This window comes from Salmo salar, chromosome ssa13 (assembly GCF_905237065.1).
Source record: "Salmo salar chromosome ssa13, Ssal_v3.1, whole genome shotgun sequence".
Lineage (NCBI taxonomy): Eukaryota > Metazoa > Chordata > Actinopteri > Salmoniformes > Salmonidae > Salmo > Salmo salar.
Window position 1 is genome coordinate 13,034,360 of NC_059454.1, and position 7,223 is coordinate 13,041,582.

Consider the following 7,223-nt stretch of genomic DNA (forward strand, 5'->3'; position numbering starts at 1 on the left):
ATTTTGGGAATGGGCAGACAAAGTTAACGTCAATCCACGGAGGCAAAAAGGTCATTGTCGAAGTTTACTTCAATAAGACAAAAGCTGCTGAAGGAGAGTTTATAATAAAGAGAGTGGAGGGCCAGAAAGGTCATGTTTGGGAAAGATCAGGTGAAGTGGTTAAAGAGGATGATAGCAGTGGTATGTTATGTGTGATGAATGTTAGGCACTCTACAAATTAGACAGTCACAAGATGGGACTTCAAATAGGCCTATAGCACGTCAAGGGAACTGTAGCCTACTGTTCAGATGGGTTAAATGGAAACTGAAGTCTGGACACTGACTGTAGGTCTATAACCTCTCACAGCCTTAATATTAACTCCTGCAGAATGAAGCATTTCTTGATACACTAAATGTAGGCAAAATATGGACTTGAGGAACAGGAATGGAGAAATATGATTTCTTTCTTTCTGAATCTTGAGAGAACGCAATGCTCAGCTAGATACCGTCTGTAGAGGTGCTGTCTTCATCATTAAAGCATCATAAAAGCTGATAGCATTTCAACCACATAAAATATGCATCGAAGCCAAACTGAAATCTTATCAGAAACACGTTGGGTAGTTTTCACAGCTTTCTATTTCCTTACAATCGGACAAACTGATGTCATTTGGACTTTTCGTACAGAAAATTGTTCCTGTTCTTTTTTTGCATTGTTGTATGAAGCATTCATTCTATCGATATGACATTATTCTGTTGAGTAAGGATTTATTTAGTCTTCTAGGGCAACATATAATGACAGAAGAGAAGCTGCATGGATCTAATTATAGACAAGTTGACTAACAAATAGCCTACCAAAATGTTGGAAATTACAACAGAAACACATCTAAATTAGGCAAAAACCAAATCAGGCACCCCCTGTTGTGCATTTTCTATATTAGCGGGTTAGGGTTGGGTGCAGGCCTCAGATTTTCACATCTCGTCGGGTGGTTGCGGATGGGTTATTAGCAATTGCGGGCGGGTGTGGGTGAACAAACTGCTGACCCACTATCCTATTGGTTAATTATTTTCAACTCATTGAGCATTCACATCATGTTTTGTTTTGTATTCCCAGTGTGATTGGTCCCTGAACCCATGAGCCTATTTGAAATATATAAAAGCCTCCTTCACTGATGATAAGCAGAACAACTTCCATTGTTCTCCCGTAGCTGTAGTGCTAACTTTCCTTTGCAGCTCACCTGTGAGAACCATGAGCACAAGCATGTCTGAATAGGCTTTGTTGTACCGCTGTTTCTGAGTATGACAGAGTAAAAACAGTTCTATATTGTGGAGCTCCGCCCCGTAGGGGAGCTCTGCTCCTATTGGTTTACCCTAGCTGCCTAGGCAGCAAACAGCCAGAGAAAATGTATGTCCACGTGCCCCTATATATTGGGACGCGTCCCCACAATCAGTCTCCCTTTATCTTCAGCGAGACTTGGACTGAAGAAGCCAGAAGAAAAGAGAGATAAGACTCAGGATGAACCCGCCGTCGATCGAAGCCTCTCCGTCATCCTTCATAATGAACTCGTCGTCGATCCAAGCCTCTCCGTCGTCCTTCATAGTGAACCAGCGGTCGATTCAAGCTACTCCGTCATCCTTCATAATGAGCACGCCTGTAGTTTCTCCACCCCCAAAAGCTTTTTTAAGAGCTGTGTCTCTGTTTCTCCATGTTGATGGCTGTGGAGTCACATGACCTGTGTTCTGTGTGTTTGGGATCACAGTGGCCTCACAGATTCCCCAGAACGCACCAGCTGGCCCTTCTTCCTGTAAAGGATAGGAAGCAGCTTTGGGCTTTCTTTTTGAGGATATTCCCCTAGAGCAGTGGTTCCCAAACTTTTTATAGTCCCGTACCCCTTCAAACATTCAACCTCCAGCTGCATACCCCCTCTAGCACCAGGGTCAGCGCACTCTCAAATGTTGTTTTTTGCCATCATTGTAAGCCTGCCGCACACACACTATACGATACATTTATTAAACATAAGAATGAGTGTGAGTTTTTGTCACAACCCGGCTCATGGGAAGTGACAAAGAGCTCTTATAGGACCAGCGCACAAATAATAATATAATAATAATAATCAATAATTTTGCTCTTTATTTACATATAAAACCTTATTTATTCATCGATAATTGTGAAGAGGTCTTGAAAAAGAAGGGTCAACACTGCAAATATTGACTCTTTGCATCAACTTCATGTAATTCTCAATAAAAGCCTTTGACACTTATGAAGTGCTTGTCATTATACTTCAGTATTCCATAGTAACATCTGACAAAAATATCTGAAGACACTGAAGCAGCACACTTTGTGAAAATTAATATTTGTGTCATTCTCAAAACCTTTGGCCACAACTGTATACACACACCACCTCACACAATTTACCACTGATTTCACACACACACACACACACACACACACACACACACACACACACACTCAGTGCCATCGAAGACCTAGCAGATGTTTTGGGGCATAGTTTCAATGTGCAGTCCCGAAAATAACTGCACAGACAGAGAATAGAAGCTCTGCTCTCTGAGGGAGACTAGGGCCTAGATTCAATCTGGTCTGCTGAAAATAGTTAGATTGACAATTAAAGGTCATTTCCAATTGAGCTGACGTATGCATCGTTTACTGTGAATGCGGTCTCCTCGAATGGACATTTTACATTTAATAGGTGCATGGCCTGAAAAGGGGCGATGGGATTGAATCTAGCCCCAGGATAAGGGGCAGCGGTCATCTGGTTGGACATAGCTCTCTGCCGATGTAACTGGATCTGGGCTTCAGTCATCCGCGTGTTACTGCGCATGGAAAGACACACAGCTGCAGCTGGAGACAGAACCTTCATGGCATTTGTGTCATTCTCAAAACTTTTGGCCACGACTGTAAGCACTTCACTGTAAAATTTGATTTGATTGGTTATGGGTGGCTCTGCACCTGACCTCAATGTCTGACACATGATACAGTCCTGGGCCTCTATTGGGCAGAGACAGTCAGTCAGGCACATTAATGGAATCCTGATCTGACAGCCAGTCTTTATTAAGTCCAGTGACCTTGCCCTGCCTGTGTCTTCTGAGATGAACGGAGGTCATTTAAACAACAGCAGACAGATTGTACTATACAGGAATAAATAAAAACCCCTGTGGCCAGAAAACAGATTTTATGTTTCTCAGATTGGGTTCAAAGACTAGACGTAACATAGTAAACGTGAATCGGGGACACTTTAATTAGTATGATGTGTTACGCTTGGTATGGTTCCATAAGATAGAAAGTTACTTAAGGAGGGTGGTTGGTCGTGGGCCTAAACCCAACCTGAAGGTTGTTCAAATCTCATCACGGACAACTTTTCTGTCTCTACTTTGCAACTACTTAGCATGTTATCGAATCCTTCCCCTAACCCTAACCTTAACCCTTTAACCTTAACCTTAACCCTTTAACCTAACCCTAACCTTAACCCGTTAACCTAACCTTAACTCTTTAACCTAACCCTAACCTTAACCCTTTAACCTAACCCTAACCTTAACCCTTTAACCTAACCCTAACCTTAACCCTTTAACCTAACCCTAACCTTAACCCTTTAACCTAACCCTAACCTTAACCCGTTAACCTAACCTTAACTCTTTAACCTAACCCTAACCTTAACCCTTTAACCTAACCCTAACCTTAACCCTTTAACCTAACCCTAACCTTAACCCTTTAACCTAACCCTAACCTTAACCCTTTAACCTAACCCTAACCTTAACCCTTTAACCTATCCCTATCATAACCCTTTAACCTAACCCTAACCTTAACCCTTTAACCTAACCCTAACCTTAACCCTTTAACCTAACCCTATCCTTAACCCTTTAACCTAACCCTAACCTTAACCCTTTAACCTAACCCTAACCTTAACCCTTTAACCTAACCCTTAACCTTAACCCTTTAACCTAACCCTAACCCTAACCTTAACTCTTTAACCTAACCCTAACATTAACCCTTTAACCTATCCCTATCCTTAACCCTTTAACCTATCCCTATCCTTAACCCTTTAACCTAACCCTAACCTTAACCCTTTAACCTAACCTTAACCCTAACCTTAACCCTTTAATAACCTATCCCTATCCTTAACCCTTTAACATAACCCTAACCTTAACCCTATAACCTAACCCTAACCTTAACCCTTTAACCTATCCCTAACCTTAACCCCAAACCCGAACCCCTAGAGCTAGCTAACCACCTAGCTAACGTTAGCCACAACAAATTGGAATTTGTAACATATCATATGTTTTGCAAATTTGTAACATAAAGTAAGAATTGTAATTCGTAACATATCGTACAAATTGTCATTCGTAACATGTCATACATATTGTAATTCATAACATATCATGCATATTGTAATTCATAACATATCATGCATATTGTAATCCATAACATATCATGCATATTGTAATTCATAACATATCATGCATATTGTAATTCATAACATATCATGCATATTGTAATTCATAACATATCATGCATATTGTAATTCATAACATTTCATACATATTGTAATTCTTAACATATCATACGAAATGGATGATGGACATCCACAAATGAATACATACTATACGAAACATAACATATCATATTAAATCAGTGGTGGCTGCTGAGGGGAGGACAGCTCATAATTATGGCTAAATGGAGTCAATGGAATAATATCAACCAGATGGAAACCAGGTCTTTGAAGTGTTTGATTCCATTCCATGTACTCCATTCCAGCCATTATTATGAGCCGTCCTCCTCTGAGCAGCCTCCACTGTATACTACATGGAGTGCCTCGGATTTACGTACAAAATAATACGAAGTGCTCTGAGACCACTTTGTGTTTGTACCCATCGAACACTGTGTACTATCCTCTGGCTTGCTGCAACAGTAATTAGCCTAAATGCTACAGCTCCTGGCTTTGATTTCTGTTTCCAAGCTGGCTCATAAGCAGCTCAGTCATGGGGCAAATGAGTTTTCATGGTAATTTTACAGGGCTGCTTGCTGGCATGTTGCTCCTCTTTATAGCTGTCAGGTTGGAGCAGGTAGGTAGTGGTGGCAGGGCCCGAACAGCCAGGAAACATTTCTGATGGTATGACCATGACACTAGACCGGCGGCGACTTGAGGCCTCTACTTTCTCTCTCTCTTTCGTTCTTTCTCTCTCGTTCTCTCTCTCTCTCTCTCTCTCTCATTCTCTTGTTTTCATGTGCTGCTGCTTTGTGTCCTTCTATTTTCCATTACAGCAGTTCAGCCATTAAAGGTGTCATTCAGACTCAGAGCTTGCTGTCTGGGAAGCTTGTAGAGGAACACCGTGCAAAATTGGCCAGGTCGCAGTTGTAAATGAGAACTTGTTCTCAACTAGCCTACCTGGTTAAATGAAGGTGGAATATATATATATTTTTTTAAATAACATAAATAATGAACTAAATAAAAGTGAACCGATGGGGGCAGGAAACTTGGATCTGATGAGAGTAAACAATAAAATAACACAGGGGGTCAGGATGGTGGCTGATACCTCTGAGAGACCTACTCTCCCTCTTACTCTCCCTCTTACTCTCCCTGTCTATTAAAACATGCCTGATACCTCTGAGAGACCTACTCTCCCTCTTACTCTCCCTCTTACTCTCCCTGTCTATTAAAACATGCCTGATACCTCTGAGAGACCTACTCTCCCTCTTACTCTCCCTCTTACTCTCCCTGTCTATTAAAACATGGCTGATACCTCTGAGAGACCTACTCTCCCTCTTACTCTCCCTCTTACTCTCCCTGTCTATTAAAACATGGCTGATACCTCTGAGAGACCTACTCTCCCTCTTACTCTCCCTCTTACTCTTACTCTCCCTGTCTATTAAAACATGGCTGATACCTCTGAGAGACCTACTCTCCCTCTTCACTCTCCCTCTTACTCTCCCTGTCTATTAAAACATGGCTGATACCTCTGAGAGACCTACTCTCCCTCACTCTCCCTCTTACTCTCCCTGTCTATTAAAACATGGCTGATACCTCTGAGAGACCTACTCTCCCTCTTACTCTCCCTCTTACACTCCCTCTTACTCTCCCTGTCTATTAAAACATGGCTGATACCTCTGAGAGACCTACTCTCCCTCTTACTCTCCCTCTTACACTCCCTCTTACTCTCCCTGTCTATTAAAACATGGCTGATACCTCTGAGAGACCTACTCTCCCTCTTACACTCCCTCTTACACTCCCTCTTACTCTCCCTGTCTATTAAAACATGCCTGATACCTCTGAGAGACCTACTCTCCCTCTTACACTCCCTCTTACTCTCCCTGTCTATTAAAACATGCCTGATACCTCTGAGAGACCTACTCTCCCTCTTACACTCCCTCTTACTCTCCCTGTCTATTAAAACATGCCTGATACCACAGCAGTATATAACACACAGCATTATAGATCACACAGCAGTATTAAACACACAGCTGTATATATCACACAGCATTATAGATCACACAGCAGTATTAAACACACAGCAGTATATAACACACAGCAGTATAGATCACACAGCAGTATAGATCACACAGCAGTATAGAACACACAGCAGTATATAACACACAGCAGTATAGAACACACAGCAGTATAGATCACACAGCAGTATAGAACACACAGCAGTATAGAACACACTGCAGTATAGATCACACATCAGTCCTCCTGTTTGTTACGATTATATAACTGAATAAAGCATAGAATATTATTGAATTGAGCTGGTCCATCTCTCTCTCTTTCTCTCTCTCTCTCTCTCTCACACACACACACACACACACACACACACACACACACACACACACACACACACACACACACACACACACACACACACACACACACACACACACACAGTCAGTCTTCTGTGTTGAGATGGAGGCGCCAGTCTCTCTCTGTGGTTTCACACAGCTCTGCTGGCACCTGACTCCCTGGTTGCTTAGTCCTGTCTGGCACCTGAGTCACTCTTGCTGTTTATGAGCCAGGTTACTAGTTAGGGCAGGTCTGGGGCACAAGTCAGTCTGCGCTGCACTGTGAGGTTACGACAGGGGGAATCAGGGGGCTCGTGTTACATAGCTTTGCAGAAGTGTGCAGGAAGACTAGAGTCGTTAATAGTGACGTTTTTAAAACTGGCATGATTTGACTGCACCCAAATGCCACATAACCACTTTTGTTGTAGCTAGACTTGATAATGACTCTGGGGTACTCCTGA